Source organism: Bufo gargarizans, chromosome 2, assembly GCF_014858855.1.
Source record: "Bufo gargarizans isolate SCDJY-AF-19 chromosome 2, ASM1485885v1, whole genome shotgun sequence".
Taxonomy (NCBI): domain Eukaryota; kingdom Metazoa; phylum Chordata; class Amphibia; order Anura; family Bufonidae; genus Bufo; species Bufo gargarizans.
Genome location: NC_058081.1, coordinates 458,782,133 through 458,807,011, shown reverse-complemented (window position 1 = coordinate 458,807,011; position 24,879 = coordinate 458,782,133).

The window sequence follows — 24,879 nt, the reverse complement described above, 5'->3', positions numbered from 1 at the left end:
GGGAAAGGCAGGACGATGACGATACGCCTCCCACAGAGGACAGCTTGTCCTTACCCCTGGGCAGCCTGGCACACATGAGCGACTACATGCTGCAGTGCCTGCGCAACGACAGCAGAGTTGCCCACATTTTAACCTGTGCGGACTACTGGGTTGCCACCCTGCTGGATCCACGCTACAAAGACAATGTGCCCACCTTACTTCCTGCACTGGAGCGTGATAGGAAGATGCGCGAGTACAAGCGCACGTTGGTAGACGCGCTACTGAGAGCATTCCCAAATGTCACAGGGGAACAAGTGGAAGCCCAAGGCCAAGGCAGAGGAGGAGCAAGAGGTCGCCAAGGCAGCTGTGTCACGGCCAGCTCCTCTGAGGGCAGGGTTAGCATGGCAGAGATGTGGAAAACTTTTGTCAACACGCCACAGCTAACTGCACCACCACCTGATACGCAACGTGTTAGCAGGAGGCAACATTTCACTAACATGGTGGAACAGTACGTGTGCACACCCCTCCACGTACTGACTGATGGTTCGGCCCCATTCAACTTCTGGGTCTCTAAATTGTCCACGTGGCCAGAGCTAGCCTTTTATGCCTTGGAGGTGCTGGCCTGCCCGGCAGCCAGCGTTTTGTCTGAACGTGTATTCAGCACGGCAGGGGGCGTCATTACAGACAAACGCAGCCGCCTGTCTACAGCCAATGTGGACAAGCTGACGTTCATAAAAATGAACCAGGCATGGATCCCACAGGACCTGTCCGTCCCTTGTCCAGATTAGACATTAACTACCTCCCCATAACCATATATTATTGGACTCCAGGGCACTTCCTCATTCAATCCTATTTTTATTTTCATTTTACCATTATATTGCAAGGCTACCCAAAGTTGAATGAACCTCTCCTCTGCCTGTGTGCTAGGCCTAAATATATGCCAATGGATTGTTGCAGTGGTGGCTGACGTGAAGCCTCATTCTCTGCTATGACATGCAGACTGATTCTCTGGTGACATGAAGCCAGATTGTCTGTTACGGGACCTCTCTCCTCTGCCTGGGTGCTGGGCCTGAATTTATGACAATGGACTGTTGCAGTGGTGGGTGACGTGAAGCCTGATTCTCTGCTATGACATGCAGACTGATTCTCTGGTGACATGAAGCCAGATCCTCTGTTACGGGACCTCTCTCCTCTGCCTGGGTGCTGGGCCTAAATTTATGAAAATGGACTGTTGCAGTGGTGGGTGACGTGAAGCCTCATTCTCTGCTATGACATGCAGACTGATTCTCTGCTGACATGAAGCCAGATCGTCTGTTACGGGACCTCTCTCCTCTGCCTGGGTGCTGGGCCTAAATTTATGAAAATGGACTCTTACAGTGGTGGGTGACGTGAAGCCTGATTCTCTGCTATGACATGAAGACTGATTCTCTGCTGACATGAAGCCAGATCCTCTGTTACGGGACCTCTCTCCTCTGCCTGGGTGCTGGGCCTAAATATCTGACAATGGACTGTTGCATTGGTGGCTGACGTGAAGCCTGATTCTCTGCTATGATATGAAGACTGATTCTCTGCTGACATGAAGCCAGATTGTCTGTTACGGGACCTCTCTCCTCTGCCTGTGTGCTAGGCCTAAATATATGCCAATGGATTGTTGCAGTGGTGGCTGACGTGAAGCCTGATTCTCTGCTATGACATGCAGACTGATTCTCTGGTGACATGAAGCCAGATCCTCTGTTATGGGACCTCTCTCCTCTGCCTGGGTGCTGGGCCTAAATTTATGAAAATGGACTGTTGCAGTGGTGGGTGACGTGAAGCCTGATTCTCTGCTATGACATGAAGACTGATTCTCTGCTGACATGAAGCCAGATCCTCTGTTACGGGACCTCTCTCCTCTGCCTGGGTGCTGGGCCTAAATATCTGACAATGGACTGTTGCATTGGTGGCTGACGTGAAGCCTGATTCTCTGCTATGATATGAAGACTGATTCTCTGCTGACATGAAGCCAGATTGTCTGTTACGGGACCTCTCTCCTCTGCCTGTGTGCTAGGCCTAAATATATGCCAATGGATTGTTGCAGTGGTGGCTGACGTGAAGCCTGATTCTCTGCTATGACATGCAGACTGATTCTCTGGTGACATGAAGCCAGATCCTCTGTTACGGGACCTCTCTCCTCTGCCTGGGTGCTGGGCCTAAATTTATGAAAATGGACTGTTGCAGTGGTGGGTGACGTGAAGCCTGATTCTCTGCTATGACATGAAGACTGATTCTCTGCTGACATGAAGCCAGATCCTCTGTTACGGGACCTCTCTCCTCTGCCTGGGTGCTGGGCCTAAATATCTGACAATGGACTGTTGCATTGGTGGCTGACGTGAAGCCTGATTCTCTGCTATGATATGAAGACTGATTCTCTGCTGACATGAAGCCAGATTGTCTGTTACGGGACCTCTCTCCTCTGCCTGTGTGCTAGGCCTAAATATATGCCAATGGATTGTTGCAGTGGTGGCTGACGTGAAGCCTGATTCTCTGCTATGACATGCAGACTGATTCTCTGGTGACATGAAGCCAGATCCTCTGTTACGGGACCTCTCTCCTCTGCCTGGGTGCTGGGCCTAAATATATGAAAATGGACTGTTGCAGTGGTGGGTGACGTGAAGCCTGATTCTCTGCTATGACATGCAGACTGATTCTCTGGTGACATGAAGCCAGATCCTCTGTTACGGGACCTCTCTCCTCTGCCTGGGTGCTGGGCCTAAATTTATGAAAATGGACTGTTGCAGTGGTGGGTGACGTGAAGCCTCATTCTCTGCTATGACATGCAGACTGATTCTCTGCTGACATGAAGCCAGATTGTCTGTTACGGGACCTCTCTCCTCTGCCTGTGTGCTAGGCCTAAATATATGCCAATGGATTGTTGCAGTGGTGGCTGACGTGAAGCCTGATTCTCTGCTATGACATGCAGACTGATTCTCTGGTGACATGAAGCCAGATCCTCTGTTACGGGACCTCTCTCCTCTGCCTGGGTGCTGGGCCTAAATATCTGACAATGGACTGTTGCATTGGTGGCTGACGTGAAGCCTGATTCTCTGCTATGATATGAAGACTGATTCTCTGCTGACATGAAGCCAGATTGTCTGTTACGGGACCTCTCTCCTCTGCCTGTGTGCTAGGCCTAAATATATGCCAATGGATTGTTGCAGTGGTGGCTGACGTGAAGCCTGATTCTCTGCTATGACATGCAGACTGATTCTCTGGTGACATGAAGCCAGATCCTCTGTTACGGGACCTCTCTCCTCTGCCTGGGTGCTGGGCCTAAATATATGAAAATGGACTGTTGCAGTGGTGGGTGACGTGAAGCCTGATTCTCTGCTATGACATGCAGACTGATTCTCTGGTGACATGAAGCCAGATCCTCTGTTACGGGACCTCTCTCCTCTGCCTGGGTGCTGGGCCTAAATTTATGAAAATGGACTGTTGCAGTGGTGGGTGACGTGAAGCCTCATTCTCTGCTATGACATGCAGACTGATTCTCTGCTGACATGAAGCCAGATTGTCTGTTACGGGACCTCTCTCCTCTGCCTGTGTGCTAGGCCTAAATATATGCCAATGGATTGTTGCAGTGGTGGCTGACGTGAAGCCTGATTCTCTGCTATGACATGCAGACTGATTCTCTGGTGACATGAAGCCAGATCCTCTGTTACGGGACCTCTCTCCTCTGCCTGGGTGCTGGGCCTAAATTTATGAAAATGGACTGTTGCAGTGGTGGGTGACGTGAAGCCTGATTCTCTGCTATGACATGCAGACTGATTCTCTGGTGACATGAAGCCAGATCCTCTGTTACGGGACCTCTCTCCTCTGCCTGGGTGCTGGGCCTAAATTTATGAAAATGGACTGTTGCAGTGGTGGGTGACGTGAAGCCTCATTCTCTGCTATGACATGCAGACTGATTCTCTGCTGACATGAAGCCAGATTGTCTGTTACGGGACCTCTCTCCTCTGCCTGGGTGCTGGGCCTGAATTTATGACAATGGACTGTTGCAGTGGTGGCTGACGTGAAGCCTGATTCTCTGCTATGATATGAAGACTGATTCTCTGCTGACATGAAGCCAGATTGTCTGTTACGGGACCTCTCTCCTCTGCCTGGGTGCCGGGGCCTAAATATCTGAGAATGGACTGTTCCAGTGGTGGGTAACGGGAAGCCAGATTCTCTGCTATGATATGAAGACTGATTCTCTGCTGACATGAAGCCAGATTGTCTGTTACGGGACCTCTCTCCTCTGCCTGGGTGCTGGGCCTAAATTTATGAAAATGGACTATTACAGTGGTGGGTGACGTGAAGCCTGATTCTCTGCTATGACATGAAGACTGATTCTCTGCTGACATGAAGCCAGATTGTCTGTTACGGGACCTCTCTCCTCTGCCTGGGTGCCGGGGCCTAAATATCTGAGAATGGACTGTTCCAGTGGTGGGTGACGGGAAGCCAGATTCTCTGCTATGGAACCTCTCTCCAATTGATTTTGGTTAATTTTTATTTATTTAATTTTTATTTTAATTAATTTCCCTATCCACATTTGTTTGCAGGGGATTTACCTACATGTTGCTGCCTTTTGCAGCCCTCTAGCCCTTTCCTGGGCTGTTTTACAGCCGTTTTAGTGCCGAAAAGTTCGGGTCCCCATTGACTTCAATGGGGTTCGGGTTCGGGACGAAGTTCGGATCGGGTTCGGATCCCGAACCCGAACATTTCCGGGATGTTCGGCCGAACTTCTCGAACCCGAACATCCAGGTGTTCGCTCAACTCTAGTCACTGTACAATCTCATTTAATTTAATAGAGAATGGTGTAAATAGCAGATTTCTCATTCACTTTATTTTAAAAATCTGGCTGCATCCACCTAAAAAAAAAAAAAAAATGCTGTAGAGTCATGACCACTAGGGGTCGTACTTCAACCTAATTTGCAGTCCACTGCCGGTTATCAGACAAGATCCATCCCTAGTAACAGAGACAGTACAGGCAATACAGGCTTGGGTCATTATTGCTACATTTTTCAAGACGCTAGAATTTTCCTGAGACTGGAGAAAATGGTTAACACAGCAGAACATTACAATAGCTCACACTACCTAACACCCTGCACTGGAACCTATCAGCTACACTATATCACTATCTAACCTACACTGACTATCTCCCACTAACTATCTGTAATATATATATATATATGCTAGCTAACTAACTATCTAATGTAATGTGACACAGCAAAGCACAGAGCACAGCAATAACACTGCTGTCTCTCTCAGAACTGCAAAAAATGGCTGCAGGGGAGGTTCTTAGCAACTTTCCTATTGGTTGCTAGGGATGTTGCTAAGCTCAGACAAAGACACTGCAGCCTTCTCATTGGCCCACAAGCAAGAATCAGGGAGGGATCATGGGTTCAGAGGAAAAAATAATCTAGAATATTCGTGAATGTGAATATATAGCAAAATAACAGATTTGTGGGGTCACCTTAAAAAGTAACTTTAAATAGTCAATGTTAAAATAATAGGCCCAATAATTATCAGACTAGAAACTACATGCATCAGTAGTCATGCACCACCAAATGATATAGTATGGTAGAGAGTGGAAGCAAATGTGAGGTGTACACGCTTGCTAAGAGGGTGAGTTTTAGAAGCATGGGGATGCAAATAAAGAGGGAGACAGATGCTGGGTCTCTTGCCCTAATTCATCCCTAAGTTCTAACTCAAAAATGAAGCCCTCACTGTATGTCCCTTGGTTTCCCTTGGAAGCAGTGACAGTGACTGCCCAGCTTCGTCAGAATACAAAGGTAACACTTACCAGGTAACATACAGACCGTATTTAAATTGAAAAGAGTCCCGACGCGTTTCACTGGCAGTCAGCCAGGTCATTAGGGAACCGATAGACACCATAAGATACACAAGTACACACAAGGAAATGGCAGTATTGCAGGCAAAACAAATACTTATCTCCCCATGTGTACAGAATCCATGGTCCTCCTCTCCTGCGTATGGCAGTGACGGAAGCGAATGCCCATGCTGGCATTCTTTAAAGCAGCGCAAGCTTGAATAGGTCCGCCCCTTGGATCACATGATCCATCACGCGGGTCATGGCGTAAATGGTCACAAGTTCCCCGCGTCACAGAGGGATGTCACATGATTGGGACACACACTGAAGGTGTGTCAGTGCTGCCCGTTATCTTTCCCTATCGCAATGTGGAAAGGAGATAGGTCGAATAGCGTAAAGGGGCGGGGATATGGGAGTAGGGAGTTTTAGAGATGGGCTAACTCAAACTCCCTAAGTCAACCATTCATAATGGCATTGATGGCCAAGCAAGGTGCGTCACTTCTATAGAATCAAAGAAGGCGCCACCAAGGTATTAAAGCAGCAGGTTCAATGGACGACATATCAGTTAGAAGGATAAGTGAATAGATGTAATGTTACTCATTAAAGCTTAAAATAATCAAAAATATAAACCCATAGCGGCAGATAGATCCTTGTGTACAATTGGAACGCAAGGAAATTTTCAACAGGAAGGTTAGAACAGTATGAGTCGGTGTAGCCTGAAGTGATCAAGCATACGGACCCATGGCAGCAAATTAGCTCTTATGCATGTACAAAACACACAGAACTGTGTGTTGTGGACACGTCAATTTATAGTAGGATTGAATGTACTCATTGCTCTCAAAGGAAGCTACTAAACAGGGGGATACAGACAGTCAACGGGACGATCTTGTTTCCTCAATGTAGCAACAAAATGAAAGTTGCTCATTGAGGACATTAGGTTGAGAGGTCAGTTCGAATATCCACCATGTCTCCCTTTGTAGTATTTTCCTATCCCAGTCACCTCCTCTCTTCAGGGGAGGGATGAGTTCAATGGCCATGAATGTCATACCCACAAAATCACCATTATGGCTCAGTTCTACATGTTTGGCTAAAGGGGTGTCTCTACCATGTCTCATGTCACCAAGATGTTCCCCCACCCGTCTTCGAAATTCCCGGGTGGCATTGACAAGTTGCCTTGTAGATGACTCCCTTAGACCTACAGTTAAGAAAACAGTAATTGAGTAGATCTTGCCAGTTACATTACTGTAAAATTCACAGCCCCTGGTGATGAAGGGGCAAGCAACGCAGCCAGTGAAACGCGTCGGGACACTTTTCATTTTAAACACTGTCTGTGTGTTACCTGGTGAGTGTTACCTTTGTATTCTGGCGAAGCTGGGCAGTCACTGTCACTGCTTTCAAGGGAAACCAAAGGACATACAGTGAGGGCTTCATTTTTGAGTTAGAACTTAGGGATGAATTAGGGGAAGAGACCCAGCATGTGTCTCCCTCTTTATTTGCATCCCTATGCTTCTAAAACTCAAACTCTTAGCAAGCGTGTACACCTCACATTTGCTTCCACTCTCTACCATACTATATCATTTGGTGGTGCATGACGACTGATGCATGTAGTTTCTGGTCTGATAATCATTGGGCCTATTATTTTAACATTGACTATTAAAAGTTACTTTTTAAGGTGACCCCACAAATCAGTTATATTTCCAATACGTATGGGTGCCATATGATAATTACTGTTATGACTTAAGTTATCATTGTGAATATATAGCACTATATTCTAAATCTTCGCAAATTCTCGAAGTGGCGATATTCGCAATTAAAGTTTGTAATTTGAATATTTGTGCCCAACACTACTCCTTATCTGTTCTGTAAACTCCAGAGCTGAAAACTAGTTAAAAGTAAGGGAAAGGAAAGGACATCACAGCAGTACAGTGCTGGCAGAATCCACAGAAGAGAGAAGCCCCCTGCATCTAAGAGAAATGCATCTAGCTGTGTAGCTGAAGAGGGAAATAATTAGGCCTAAAAAGACATTAGGGAAGCCCCAAAAAAGACCTCCCCCTTCTCAGTTATGATTGTACAAAGAAGCAAAAGCAAATAACTGTTTAAGATTTCAGATGTCAATTGCCTTTATTCTTATGGCGTTACTATGAATGACTTGTTGTTAATCTGTACGCTTACACTAACTCAAAAACGCAATGTTACTCCTTCTCACCAAGATCATTTATTAATAATACCACAACCTTTAATTTAAGATGTCGTTAATCATTTCCTGACTCTTAACCTTTAACATGATCTTTCTGAAATATTACTTGAAGTGAAGCACTCTTACTCGTACAATACATCGGTTATTAACGAAAGCATCTTGTTTTCTATTATTCTATGCTCCCCAGGTTTCTTGATTTGTAATAGGGTCTCAATTAGGGGAAATCAGACTGGAAAATCAGAAAGATTAAATCTAATTATCTGTTGCTATAACTGTGGAAAATCATTTTGCTCCTTAAAGGCTTTGGACCCCTTTAGGGGCAATTTTTTCATTATTATTGCATTCCACAGATTTTAGGCTAAAGCTAATATTTTCAATTGGTCTTTAAAAAAATTGCTGCAGTTCTTGTACGTACTTCAGGGGTTAAATAAGAGTGTATCAGCAGACTATCAGTTTCTATTTACAACAAGTCAGCAGAGCTGCCTGTTCAGTCTGTAGCCCTGTTCTTGAACCCTTGACATCTCCTGAATACACATTGCAGCACAATTCTTGTCATATTCATATGAATATGGCTTAAATAAGAGTTTGTAAGCTTCAGGAGATCACAGATGAGGGATTCACATGAGCCATCAGACGATGGGATTGAATGTAAATACAGAACCTACTGTTGTGTAAATACACAATTTACACCATTATACTGGGACAGTGGCTGATTATTTTTTTAAAATAAGACCAATTGAAGAAATTATTTTTAGCCCAAAATTAATAGAATTTAATAATAAAAAAAATGCCCCCAAAGGTGTCCATAGGCTTAAAGAAGATTACCAAATGTGTTCTAAAATTGTATTTTAAAGGATATCTACGTTTCTGCACCCATTTATTATTGCTTCAATGTATCTAAAATAAATAAGAAGTAATCATTTTGTGTCTACTGTTCCTAGGCAGACCTATCTGTCTCCATGATTACAGACTACTAACAAACACTATTTAGTCTGATCTTGCAGTTACTATATACCAACTTCCTCACACAAGAGGTTTGAAATACAGTTGCTATGTCACTTTATATGCTATATATACTGTATTTTATACTGTGTCTCTGTGTGCTTTAATTGGCTTCTTTAAGCAAGCACAAGCCCTGTACAGTTTCTGGAAGTAGAGCATTGAGAGTTTATTTTCATTACAAATGGGGCAAAATGATCATAAACTATAAGAAACTAAACTATCAGTGATAAAAATAAAACATTCAGGTGTTTGCCACACATATAACAAGACAAATGAACCTCATCATACTATGGTGTATTATTGTGTCTAAAATTCAAAAGTACGAGAATAAATAGGCTTAAACAATGGCTCAATAAATAGAAGGTTTACTAAGCAGTAATGATAGATATACATATTACTAATAAAAGACATATGTAAAAAAGGCAAACACAGATCACATATAGCAGGAAGTAAAGAAATAATTATTTTACAAAAAGAAAATTCTTGGAGAAACTCCTCTGGCAAGATGGTAGGTACAAGATATAGTGTACTCTTCTCTGTGTCTTCTATATTCTATGTAGAGATCTTTTATAGATTATAGGCCTCATTTATCAAAACCGTCTAACAGGAAAACTGTCTTAGTTGCACATGGTAACCAATTTGAGCTCATGTTTCATTTCTTAAAGTGTTCTGAAAAAAAATGAAAGGTGAGTTCTGATTAGTTGCTATGGGCAATAGTGATGATCAAGCATGCTCGGCCAAACACCTGTTCTGCTCGAGCATCTCGATAATCGGCACATGGCGGTACTTGGCCTAGTACCGCATGTGCTCGAGCGCCATGCTTGAGACTCTTCCCCGCATGCAATAAACGTGCAGGTAGGTACTGCCATTCACTGTAATGCCAGTAGCCATGTTGGCTACTGGCATTACTGTGATTGGCTGGCGGGAACTCGTCATCGGGTGCTATATAGAACACGATGACGCATGTTCGGCTCATTCGTAGTCAAGGAGAGCTGAGCATAGGAAGAAACAGAGAGTGTAGGGAGTGTAATTTAATATTTGTTTAGTATCAAAACGTTTCAGAGACCCAAAAGTCTTTGTAAGGACTATTGTGTGTGACAGCAGCAATATATGTTTGTAGCGCAACCTGCACTAAATTGCTCAGTGTTATACAAAAAACTTTTCAGAGACCCAAATGTAATTTTAAGGACTATTGTGTGTGACAGCAGCAATATATATATGTAATATATAATGTAATAGGCTGCTGCGGACAGTTAAATTATTTGCGCCACATCTCCTGTGCAAAGTGTGTGCATCCCTAAAATATCAGTGACATCCAGTGTACTTTTTCCATAGACAGTGTCCACTGTGGACAGTTAAATTATCCGCGCCACATCTCCTGTTTAAAGTGTGCGCATCTGCAGCGTCCCACTAGCTTACGCAGGCACTGCAAAAGCTTGTTTTTGTCATCTGTAAGATCATGCTGTATTGTTTTCTTAGGTGAAATCCCTGTTACCAGGCTGTCAGGTGCGCTACATACATTTCACCACTAGATGGGGGTGACACCACAGTATATATACCTCAGTTCAGGCCTAGTTAGTCAGTTGAGAGAAGGAGTAGGAGGTGAAGGAGTGAGAGTGCAGCTGCTAGCTGTGTTTAATGCAAGTCAGTTCAAGGGAAAAAGAGTGGACAAAGACACAAAGGACAACAGCCATTTTACCAGGCTTTAAAGGGAACCTGTCACCGGGATTTTTTGCATAGAGCTGAGGACATGGGTTGCTAGATGGCCACTAGCACATCCACAATACCCAGTCCCCATAGCTCTGTGTGCTTTTATTGTGTAAAAAAACCGATTTGATACATATGGAAATTAACCTGAGATGAGTCCCGTCCCTGACTCATCTCACATACAGGACTCATCTCAGGTTAATTTGCATATGTATCAAATCGTTTTTTTTACACAATAAAAGCACACAGAGCTATGGGGACTGGGTATTGCGGATGTGCTAGCGGCCATCTAGCAGCCCATGTCCTCAGCTCTATACACAAAATCCCAGTGACAGGTTCCCTTTAAGGACCTTTGGATTCAAGGTGAAGGACTTATTATCTTCTGGCAGCCTCACCATTAAAGAGCTGGAGAAACAGAACCAGATTAAAAAGCTGAATATCAGTGAGTACATAACTAACTACTGTAGCCTGACACATTACTACCAGCATATCCTGTTACTGGGATTCATCACATCCAACTTGCATATGTATCAGAGACTGTTTTATTACTGGATGTAAACTGTTATCAAGAACCTGGTTATAGTAAAGTTTCCAGATGGATTTTAACCTGCCTCATTCTTCTTACTCCACACCACTACCACTCTTAACCTTTTTGCACCATCAAGGTGCTGGCGTCACGACAATACTTAAAGGATAACTGTCACACTTAGACCCTAATTATAATTTTCATATATGTAGTTACTAATAACATGATATTCCAGGATCAGTTACTATTAGACTGACTTACCCCATATTTAATAAGATTCAGCCCTTAGCAACCAGTCTGCATAAAACTGCAATCTCACTATTCAGTTAAGATGGCCGCCACTTCCCTCACCCTGAGGCTAATCCCGCCTGCCCTCACTAGCCAGTAACAATAGCCCCCCAAAAGTGTCAGTAACCAGAGCCCTCCCCCTAAAGGGTTAATCTCCTGCAGCACAAAGGGGTCCTCTTACCAGATGTTGCTTTCATTTGTACGCTGAGCAGACGGCAGATCTCCCTTCCCTGCTCTGCGCTGCTTCAACTCTACTTCTCCAGCTCTGCTGAGTGAGGGAGCGTCTGCCAAGCGCAGGGACAAGGAGAAGTGCACACAGCCCAGGCACTGTTATCAGCTGCTGGGGAGGACCTGGCTTTAATCATTTACTTACAGTCCCTGGCTGTCTGTAATGTGACCTTGCACGCAGCCTGCTTCTGCGTCCTCCGTCCTTCAACAGAGAGACGGACCTGCATAACAACCTTATTTTAAACACAGGTAAAAGTAGGCAGTACAGGGAACCAAACTGTGGAATTAAAGGGTAATTGAATACACAGTGAAAAGTTGAAATAGGGCCACCAAGGGAATCCAGTGCTGTTCTCCCCTTCACTGCACTGCTGGCCCAGAGAGGCGTCTGCTAAACCGTGAGTACCCAATGAACTGTTTGTACACTTCGGCCCACTGTGAACCTCACGTGTTCTCCCCTGCGGACCGGCACGTTGCATATCCCTAAAATATCAGTGACATCCAGTGCATTTTTTCCATAGACGGTGTCCGCTGAGGACAGTTAAATAATCCGCACCAAATCTCCTGTTTAAAGTGTGCGCATCCCTAAAATATCAGTGATATCCAGTGCACTTTTTCCGTAGATGGTGTCCGCTGCGGACAGATAAATTTTCCGTGCCACATCTCCTGTTTAAAGTGTGCGCATCCCTAAAATATCTGTGACATCCAGTGTACCTTTTTCCATAGACACTGGGAACAGTGACATTACCTGTGGTGCCTGTCCTGTATAAAGTTTCCTAATGTACAAATACCTTTGTACATTATTTTGCGCATACACTTCCAAATCCTACGCTACTGTACGCGTGACATACTTTCAAGCATATATCACATTTAAAATGAAGAAGGCGAGCAGTAAGGGACGAGAAAGTGGCCGTGATGCTGATGGTGCACGCAAAGGTCGTGTCCCTGGGTGCGGAGAACCTGTGCCTGCTGCCAGAGCGCAAGAAAAAAAATCATCCATACCTAGCTTCATGTCCCAGTTTGCAGGGCGGCGCAGGATACCACTCTTAGGCCTCTTTCACACGGGTGAACGCATTGCACCCGCACTGAATCCAGACCCATTCATTTCTATGGGGCTGTGCACATGAGCGGTGATTTTCACGCATCACTTGTGCATTGTGTGAAAATCGCAGCATGCTCTATATTGTGCGTTCTTCACACAACGCAGGCCCCATAGAAGGGAATGGGGCTGCGTGAAAATCGCAAGCATCCGCAAGCATGGTTATAAGGGAAAATAATAGCATTCTTAATACAGAATGCTTAGTAAAATAGGGATGGAGGGGTTAAAAAATAATTTAACTCCCCTCATCCACTTGTTCGCGCAGCCCAGCTTCTCTTCTGTCTTCTTCTTTGATGCCCAGGAGGAAAGGGACCTGTGGTGATGTCACTGAGCTCTTCATATGGTCCGTCACATGATCCATCACCGTGGATGGATAATGTGATGGATCATGTGATGAGCGCAGTGACGTCACCACAGGTCCTTTTCCTCCTGGGCATCAAAGAAGAAGACAGAAGAGAAGCTGGGCTGCGCGAACAAGTGGATGAGGTGAGTTACATTTTTTATTTTATTTTTCAACCCCTCCATCCCTATTTTACTAAGCATTCTGTACTAAGAATGCTATGATTTTCCCTTATAACCATGTTGGGTACCAAACATCCCGATTTTTCTCACGCGCGTGCAAAACGCATTAAAACGCTTTGCACTCGCTGGGAAAAATTGTGCATTTTCCCACAACGCACCCGCATCTTTTCCCGCAACACCCATGTGAACCCAGCCTTAAAGTCAGACCATTGCGACCAGGTGGTCAGTTGGATTGCAGCAGATAATGCTTCCAGTCAGTTACCCACCAACTGCATCTTCCACCAAGTCCAGTCTCAGTAGCCAGGAGTCTTGTCAACGTAATCCTCACTCTGATCCTCCTTCCTCCCACCATGTACAGTCTGACCAAACAAGTAATCCCACACTCGGATATTCCGAGGACCTCTTTTCATCGCCATTACTTGATTTGGCCCTCTCGCCAAGCACGCTTGAAGAAGGACATGAGATCTTGTGCCCTTATTACCAACCTCTAGAGCATCCACAGTAACAAGAACATGATGGTGGGGAATGGCAATTAGTGTTTAATGAGGTGGATGGTGATGAGAGACAGTTGCCAATGAGTCAACCGCAATTACTGTCTCAAGAGGTTGATGAAGAGGATGATACACAGTTGTCAATCACTGAGGTTGTGGTTAGGTTAACAAATCAGGAGAATGATCAGAGTGAGGAAGTGGAAGAGTACGTGGTGGACAATGAGGTCACTGACCCAAACTGGGAAGGTGGAAAGCCAAGTGAGGACAGCAGTTCAGAGGGGAAGGGATCTACAGCACCGCAACAGGCTGGAAGAGGCAGTGGGGTGGCAAAAGGGAGAAGGTGGACCACACCAAACAGGCCCTCAACTGTTCCACGGAGCACCCCCTAGCGGAAATCTCCCTTTCTAAGGGGTAGATGTTCCGCAGTATGGCTCTTTTTTGAGGAAAGTGTGGACGACAAAAGAATAGTAGTTTGAATAGTAGTTTGCAACCTGTGCCATACGAGTCGGGTGTGAACACTAGCAACCTCACCACCACCAGCATGATCCACCACATGGCATCCAAGCACCGTAATAAGTGGGACGAACGCCTAGGTCCATAATCTGTGTCTGCGGGTCACACCACTGCCTCCTCTTCCCCTATGTTACTTGCTGGCCAATCCCCTGTCGAAGGCGCAGGCCTGGATGGCTCCCGCCCTGCACCTGGACCTTTGCGAGCACCACAAGCCATAGGACTCAATGCGCAGCCATCCAAATTACTGGTCCGGGAAATGTTTCCATTTAGGCTTGTGGACACTGAGGCCTTCTGCAGCCTGATGTCGGCGGCCGTCCCGCTTTACGCAGTCCCTAGCCGCCACTATTTTTCAAGGTGTGCCATGTTCGCCTTACACCAACATGAGTAATATCACACATGCCCTAACCAACGCAGTTACTGGGAAGGTCCACTTAACCATGGACACATGAAGAAGTGCATTCGGCCAGGGACGCTACATTTCCCTGCTTAGGGGACAAACAGCACACCGCCGCAGAGCTATGGCAGGGGATAAGAGACCAGACTGAGCTGTGGCTCTCGCCACTCAACCTACAACCAGGCATGGTTGTGTCTGATAATGGCCATAACTTGGTGGCGGCTTTGGAGCTCGGCACGCTCCGAAACATCCCATGCCTAACTCACGTGTTCAACCTTGTGGTTCAGCGTTTTTTTTAAAACCTACCCCAATTTGCCTGAGCTACTGGTGAAGGTGCGCTGCGTCTCTGCACATTTCCACAAGTCATCAACAGCTTCAGCCGGTCTGTCAACGCTGCAGCAGCGCTTGAAATTGCCAGCTCACCGGCTGTTGTGCCACGTGAGCACATCCTGGAACTCCACGTTCCACATGTGGGCCAGGCTTTGTGAGCAGCAGAGGGTAGTAGTGGAATACTAGCTGCAACATGGTCGTTGCCTTTCCAGTCAGCTTCCGCTATTCACAAGCGAGGGGTGGGCATGGATGTCTGACCTTTATGAGATTTTAAGAAACTTTGAGGAATCAACACAGATGGTAAGCGGCGATAACGCTATTATCAGCGTAGCGATCCCACTTCTGTGTCCACTCAAACGCTCGCTGCTCACAATTAAGGATGACGCTTTGCATGTGGAAGAGGTGGAAATGGGGGAAGACATTACGCAGGGTGATAGCCAGACCACCCTCAGTTCGTCTTCTCTGCGTGAATTGGACGATGAAGAGAAGGAAGAGCAGGAGACGGTTGCCTTGGCTACAGAGGGTAGTGCCCATGGACGTTCAATTCCATCTGTTCATCATGGGTGGGCAGAAGAGGAGGAAGAGGATGAGTGATCCTCCTGATGACTGATTAAAAATTTGGGAAGATGGTGAAGGAGTACATAGCAGACCGTGTCAGCGTCCTCAATGCTCCCTCAGTGCCTTACAACTACTGGGTGTCCAAGTTGGACACATGGCACAAACTGGCGCTCTACGCCTTAGAGGTGCTGGCCCGCCCTGCCGCCAGCGTTTTGTTTGATCGGGCATTTAGTGCTGCTGGTGGCATTATAATAGATAAATAAATCAAGAAAAAGCTGGGCACTCACTATATCTGGAGTAAGTGGTACTTTATTGATCCGACCATAAAATCTTATAACAATAAATATATGTGTAGCAAGTCTGGCCAGACTAAAAAGTGATAAATAATAAATAAATATACAATATACAATACAATTGTGAAGTAAAAAGCGTAGGTTCTCCAGTAGAACCCAATCTCTGAGGATAAGTAATAGTTTCCTCAGAGATTGGGTTCTACTGGAGAACCTACGCTTTTTACTTCACAATTGTATTGTATATTGTATTGTATATTTATTTAGTATTTATCACTTTTTAGTCTGGTCAGATTTGCTACACATATATTTATTGTTATAAGGTTTTATGGTCGGATCAATAAAGTACCACTTACTCCAGGTATAGTGAGTGCCCAGCTTTTTCTTGATATATTTATTTAACTTTATAGATTGGGTGAATCTGTAGGCTGAGAGAACCCATCTGAGGAACCTAAAGTAGTAGTGTTGCCTATTTTGATTTTTCAATTATAACAGATAAGCGTATCCGCCTGTCAACTTAAAATGCTGACAGGTTGACTCTTATAAAAAGGAACAAGGCCTGGATTGACCATGACTTTTTGACTCCTCCAGAGGAAAGCGGCTGAACATTAAGGCACTTTAAATGTGTTGTTTGTAATGTACTGAATACATTGTATTCCCATGCACCTCTTCCACCACAAACAGGGGTATATGGTTGAATCTTCCTTTTCTCATCCTCCTTCTCCTCTTTAATTATATCAACACATGCTTATTCGTCACATATATGCCCTTCGCATATCATTTTTTAAAGGGTCAGCTCACCAGCAGGCCTTGCATATAATTTTTTAGAGGGTCAGCTCACCAGCAGGCCCTTACATATAACTTTTTTAGAGGGTCAGCTCACCAGCAGGCCCTTGCATATAATTTTTTACAGGGTCAGCTCACCAGCAGGCCCTTGCATATAATGTTTTACAGCATCAGCTTACCAGCAGTCCCTCGCATATAATGTTTTACAGGGTAAGCTCACTAGCAGCCCCTCGCATATAATTTTTTAGAGGGTCAGCTCACCAGCAGGCCCTCGCATATAATGTTTTACAGGGTCAGCTTACCAGCAGGCATTCACCTACAATCTTTTACAGGGTCAGCTCACCTGAAGGCCCTCGCATATAATATTTTAGAGGGTCACCTCATCTGCAGGCCGGCATTTAAAATCTTTTACAGGGTCAGCTCATCAGCAGGCCCGCACCTAAAATCTTTTACAGGGTCAGCACACCAGCAGGCCCTCGCATATAATTTTTTACAGGGTCAGCTCACCAGCAGGCCCTCGCATATAATTTTTTACAGGATCAGCTCACCAGCAGGCCCTCGCATATAATTTTTTACAGGGTCAGCTCCCCAACAGGCCTTCACCTACAATCTTTTACAGGGTCAGCTCACCAGCAGCCCCGCACCTAAAATCTTTTACAGGGTCAGATCACCTGCATGCCCTCACCTAATTTTACCTAATAGGTAATTTGTGCGCATGCTGCCTTCCTTGGATGTGGTAGCCATTTCTTAGGCTCCCTCTATGAACTCAAACCCTGATTTTCCGTTACCTGTATTCACCATGGTTTGCGCTGACAATAACATCAAAAGTTGATAGGAAATGCGAATGAATCGTTGCCATCACAGGGACGTGCGATTGGCCCCAGCTTATCTAGAGTCACCAAATCTGCAGCAGGCCCTCACCCATAATGTTTAGATAGTCAGATCAGCAGGCCCTTGCTCCAAATGTTTTTGAGGGTCGCCAGCAGGCCATCAATCATATATCTTTTTTTACAAATAGTCACAATAATAATAACAAATATTGTACAACTTTTTATGTGAACCTCCACTGCTATATTTTATGTATCTACAAACTAGCTGTGTGTAGTCTACTACAGTCAGAATTCCTTTCTGTCTGTCGCCTTATAAACTGAAAAGAAGCAACAAGAAGAGAGGAATAGCACATGATTGAGAGGTCATTCAGAAATTCTGAAGTCTATATGTAGGTTTGCCTAGGGGTACTCTGGTACTTTGACTATTGATGGTCTGTCTTCAGGATAAGTAATCAATATCAGATCGGTGGGAGTTCGGCACCAAGCTCCCTCATCGATCCTGCTCCATAAACAATACAGTGGAAGACAGGCTCCATACACTGTGTATTTCTGGTGCTGGTTTTCTGCAGCTTAGCTCACATTCACTTGAAAAAGAGCTGAGCTGTACTACCCTGTCATGGCCACCATACTGTAGACGCATATTTTCCGGTGGATACCCAAAACATCTGATCATGTTACCCCAGATCTAATTTATTTAACACCAGTAGGGGATGTCCATGACTGCTTTCTCCAAAAACAGCCCCAACCCTTTCTATGCGTTGTAGATGGTATTGCAGCTTGGCTCCATTGGAGTTAAAGTGGACCTTTCATCAGTTTTCACATAGGCTAATTATGGTATTACCTTGTAAGGCAGTCCCCACTGATGCCATGTGTTTTTTTTTTTTTTTTAACCCCCCCCCCCACTGTTCGTCCGCTGTGGTCCCCCAATATTTTTGTGCGCTGTATTGTAATAAGCTGTAACTTCGCAACGGGGCGGAGACGCAGTCTTCTGCTGTGGGCGTCTCCTTCTCCCAGGCTCTGAGCGCGATCCAATCAGAGCGGACCGCTCACAGCCAGGGAGAAGGAATCTCGCTCCTTCTCCCTGGTTATGAGCGGTCCGCTCTGATTGGATTGCGCTCACAGACAGCTCATTACAATACAGCACGCCAAAATATCGGCGGACCACAGCAGACTAACAGTGGGGGGGGGGGGTTTAAAAAAAAAAAAACACCCATGGCTTCATTGGGGGCCGCCTTACAAGGTAATACCATAATTAGCCTATGTCAAAACTGATGAAAGGTCCTCTTTAACAGGGAAGAGCTGCAATACCACACACAACCTGCAAAGAGGAGTGGTGCTGTTTTTTGGAAGAAAGCAGTCATATTTTTCTAATATTGCACAAGTCTTTTATGTTCCCGGCAACCACTTTAACCCTTTTGCAACCTCCGCTGTATATATATGGCTAAAGTTGCGTCTTTAAACATGGCCCTGCTCACAAGTGCTATAGCCGCCGGGTATCTGCTGTAGGTGTCTCATTCAGGCTTCGGCAGCTATTAATGGAATACACCAATACAGGCCACTAGGTGGTTATATTGAAAATGTAGTGTTCAGTGATGGCTATATAGCCAGCAATGAACACAATGGGCAATCTAATGATTGCCAGTTATAGTCACCCAGGGTGAGTTAAAAAAAATAATAATAATAAAAATAGTTTTGAAAAATGTGAGTATTAACATTTTTTATAAAAGTTCAAATCACCCCGCTTTCCCAAAAAAGAATACTTAGCCAGTAAAAAATATACATCATGGGCATTGCAGCATGCAAAAATGCCCATGCTATTAAACTATTATTAACAATATTAATCCCATAAAGCTCCATACGGATAACTGCAAAAAAGTTATAATGGTCAGAATATGGTGATGAAAAAAAAAAATTCCGAAGGTTTTTTAATTTTTTTCAGTATTAAAATGTGATTTTGTTGTAATCGTACTGACCTGGAAAATAAAGGCAACAGGTCAATTTTGCCGCATAATGAACAGTGCAAAAAAAAAAAATGTGGCAGAATTGTATTCTTTTTCCAATTCCACCCTTTTTGTAATTTTTTTTCCGCATCCCACTACATTGTCCCACTCCTGTAGCAGCGTTTCCCCGCTGAGATCGCGGAACCTGTTACATTGTACTAATAGCCCGAACCCTCAAGCAGGCTTCGGCAGCTATTAGCGGAATATACCAAGACAGACCACTAGGTGGTTATATTGAAGATGAAGTGTTCAATGATAGCTATATAGCCATCAATGAACACAATAGTCACCCTGGGTAGAAAAAAAGTAAAAGAAAAAATGGTACGCAACAGTAAATGGTGCCATTTTAAAGTACAACTTGTCCCACAAAAAAAAAAAGCCCTCATAAGGCTATGTGAATGGAAAAAATAAAAAAAGTTATGACTCTGGGAAGGCAGGGAGTGAAAAACTATGATGCAAAAACAGAAAATTATCCGGTCCTCTAAGGGTTAAAGAACATAAATTACTGCAAAAATATGCACACCTTTTAAAAACAAGCTGTGAACAGGAGAAATAGGTGATATATTAATAATCGTAATTCTATAGTTGTTGATACCCGGCTCCTAAATTGCCTGCGATGATTGGGCTGCGCCAATTCCCTAAATGACACACTTTCTGTATGAAAGCTAATTTACAAACTCAAAGTGAAATGTTGTATAAAGGCAAGCACATCTCGTAATTATTAGTGGGGAAAATGGCTCAATTATTCCCTGTACTCACATCTCAGAAATCCTGCAGAAAGGCGCGTTTTGTATATTTTATTACACAGCGCTATTGTGAAATTCATTTCTTTTTATCATAATGTAAATGCTTTCAGCTGCTTTGATTTTTTTGGCAGACATGGGTCACCACACAATGTGATGCTTTTATTACAAAAGATTTTTTTTAACAACTTTTTTGATAACTTTACAACAAGCAACAAAAAAACTAAAGTGACTACAAATTATGTATTACTTATTTTTAACATTTTAAAAGCTGTATATACACAGGTGCAGATAATGGGGATGGATACAGGATATGCAGAAGTAAAAGTTACAACCAGGCTCCAATACCTGAGGGTTGCAAAGATGCCCCCATTTACCACCATATAAAAAGCCAGAAGAGTGGAAGAGGTTTTAGCTGCCGGTGTGATGTGTAGGTCCCGATACCAACCAAATCACTTAGAGGGGTTGTCCACCTTCAGGGGCCTTTTGGCCAGACATCTCCCCCACAATTCTCCAGACCTGCATAGTGAAGCATACTTACTTGCTCCCCGCCACCTGGTTCCAGATCTGTGGGTCACCCGCTGCTGCTCTCTGCTCCCACCCTTCAGCATGATGGGAGTCATGTGTGCCGCTGCAGCCAATAACTGACCTCAACGGTGACGTGTCCCCCATGTGTCACATGATCAATTGATGTGACACATAGGGGACACTGGACTGCTGTGGCCACTCTTTTGCTGCATCAGCAGAAGTGATCCCCTTCAAACTGGATGTTGATGAGAGGGAACAGAGCATGACAGTGGAGGACCAAAGGAGAAGGAACCAAGTGGCGGGAAGCAGGTAACTATGCTTCTCTTCAACAGTTCAGTGAGGTGGGGAGTCCCTTGAAGGTTGACAACTACCAGTCATACACGTTCAATAGCTGTTGACTGATTCATCGTTTGGCCTATAGTTATCTCTTCGAACTTCCCATACCGTGACACGTTTGGTTCAGCCAAATGTGAATGGTATGTGTATTTAATAGGGAGTCAGGAGACATTTCTGCTTGTGGCTTGTCTTCTGGTAGAACAAAACGATGGGGTAAAATATTCACTTTGCCCAAGCATCATCTGTCAAGGTCTAGCTCTCCATACACATCAGACTGTTGGTTGAGTGGTGAATCTGCAGTGGTGATTGTAGAAATTAGAGAATCTCAAGTTCTACCTTGACACAACTACTACCTAAATTCCGGTTGCCCTTGGAAACAGACCTCAGTTTAGCTCCACTCTGCTGTCATTCATGTAATCTAACAACTCTCAGCTCCCACAGTTCACTGCTAAAGTAGATTTCACTGAAGAGAGATTATCATTTTGAAAAAGGGTTTATGAGAACCTACTGTAATTTGAATTTCTGAGAGTGCAATAACTTTTTTTTAGGAGAATGTATTCCCTCTCACTTGCACTTCATATCCCCTCTCAAGTATTTACTGCATCTTTGACTTTTTATGAAAAGTTTAAAATTTTTATTGATCTTTCACAGATAATGATCTGTATTTATTCATGTACACAAACCATACAGAAGAAATATGACCTACTGACAAATACTTCAAACAGATTTGAGACCAGAGTGTATCCATTTCTCGACAATGTTCTTTTTAGAGTCCTCTACCGCAACTAGTTTGCCGTAACTTGCTCTGACGGGCTTTTCACTAGGTATGCCATACAGTATGAAATGAGATGCCAATTGTAGTGAATCTGTCCATAAATTGATTTTTTATTATATTTTTATAATATTCAAAACTCAAACGTCATCTAAACATCTAAACATATTAGACTATAGATGATGAAAATGGGCGATCTTAACCTCAATGTTCATTGAGTGGAATTTATCAATGGATGATCATTTTAGCTGACCAATAACACATCGTCATCCGTAAAGAAGATGACCACATTTGAATTTTTTATTTACTAGAAAAATATATTTTTAATTCCTAAGAAAGATCCTTTATTCATGAATGAAAATGTATGGTCAGTTTGAATGGCCAGTATGTATGGCCGTGTCAGCAAAATGATTGTTCACCAATCATTTACTTAACAGCTGTCCAACATTTATGTTATTTGAGCCTGTCTTTATGGTAAAAATAAAGGGTGAAATCAACACGTCTGATGTACATGTTTAATATTTAAACATGGTGCCCACTCAGAAGCTGAGTGAGCACCATGGCCTCTGGGTTTCTGCTGTTTTAAGCAGCAGACACCCAGTGCTAATAGCTGCGATCGGCAATAACATCGATCATAGACATTAATCCCTCATTGCAATGGTAAATTTTGACCATGGCATCTGAGATACTTTTGGGCCCAAACAGCTTCCCCATGCTGAGATTAGGGAAGCCATTTATTTGTATGGAAGCCTCGAGCCTTAGTAGGGATCCAAGGCTACCACAGCAATAGTTCTTATGGAGCCCTGCCTGTGGCAGATGACTCCAGAGAATGAAGGAAACAGGTCAGTTTACCACTTAGGGATAGTGTTGGGCGTGAATATTTGAATCACAAATTTTTATCGCGAATAGCGCCACTTCGAGAATTTGCGAAGAATTAGAATATAGTGCTATATATTCGTATTCTCGAATATTCTAAGATTTTTTTTCATCAGTAACCTCCCTTCTTGCTTGTGGGAAAATGAGAAGAAATGTCTTTGTCTGAGCTTAGCAACATCCCTAGCAACCAATAGGAAAGTTCCCTACCCCTTACTCATTAATTGCCGATTTATTTGCGCAATCGCGAATATATTGGAGCACTCTATCTGCATATAAAGCTATTGTGATGTTCTTCAGTAACAACCATTTTCTCCAGTATCAGGAAACTTCTAGCATCTTGAAAAATGTAGCAACAGTGACCCACGCCTGTATTGCACGTGCAATACGTGCATATTACAGTGCTGATTTTCGCAATCAAGAAAATAATCACAAATTTACGAATTTGCGAATATATGATGAATATTCACCCAAATATTCGCAAAATATTGCAAATTTGAATATTGCCCCTGCCACTCATCACCACTTAGGGAGCACCATATAATTTCAAGCCCATTAAACTTTTGTCAGAATTGTGTTTTTCCCAGTTCCACTCCCTTTTAAATCTGTTTCCATCTTCCCACTACATCTTATGCAATAGTGATGGTGCCATTTAAAAATGCATGTCTATGTCAATCGAAAAATAAAAAAGTTCGGGAAGGCAGAAAATCGCAAGGTCCTGAAGGACTTAAATATGTTACCTGAGATGTAAAAATGATGTGATATAACATTGTGTTGCTTATTACAGTTAGCAATTACCTTCATTAAAGGGATATTCCATTAGAAAAATAATTATCTTGTAGAGTACTAAGGGTGCAAATTTAAGCTTAAAGAAAAGCAGTACTTATCTCAAGCCACTCTCATCCCTAATGATGCCCAGTCCCCCATCATTCTCTACTTCCCGGGCCATCACTGTCATTCCAACAAGTGACCACTATAACTATTCACTGGCTGTAGCAGGTCACTACTGAAGCCAGTGATTGGCTGCAACAGTCACATGCCACTGTGCCATCACTGAACCAGGAAGCAGAGGGCGCTGGGGGATCTGGCAGTCTCAGTACAGGAGTGGTTGGTGAGCTGTGAAGTGATTACAGATTTTTCATGTTTAAGCATTAACTTTAGCATCTTAAAACAATTTTTTTAAATAACTAATTTTTTTTATTTATTTTTATTTAACAATTTTTTAAAATAATCTCTCCTTTGCTATAATGTGTTATTACATTGTACATCTGTCATATGACATTCCGTGTATACTTTTACACATTGTATACTATATTTTAAATTTTGAATAAAAATTATTGTAAAAAATAAATAAAAAAATAACAGGAGTACCCCAGCAATGATATTGGATCACCATGTACCAGCACCATCATTTTCTTTTTGCTACAGCAGAAATGGTTCGCCCTGTGTTATTATGCTTTAGTGGAGTGAGAAAAGTCACACTAAGACTAAGCAAGACACTGGAGGTAATAGGAAGGATCAGCTCAGAGGAGAAGTTGTGAAGCATGAGATGACTAGGGGGTGATTTTGAAGACTGATGTCATGCACAGTGCAGAGATTGACCTTGGGAACCCATGCACTAGAGAACATATCTATGTGTTCAAGTGACTGAATGAGGAAGGATGAACTGAGGTGAAGAAAACATTCTTAGTGAAAAAGTACTACTAGTATCTAAAGGGGATTGATATTAACTAGAACTGGATAAAATAAATTGCAGAAGTGTCTCTTTACAGCTATTTTCGTATTTGCTTTATAATAATTATATATACATATATATACAGGGAGTGCAGAATTATTAGGCAAGTTGTATTTTTGAGGATTAATTTTATTATTGAACAACAACCATGTTCTCAATGAACCCAAAAAACTCATTAATATCAAAGCTGAATATTTTTGGAAGTAGTTTTTAGTTTGTTTTTAGTTTTAGCTATTTTAGGGGGATATCTGTGTGTGCAGGTGACTATTACTGTGCATAATTATTAGGCAACTTAACAAAAAACAAA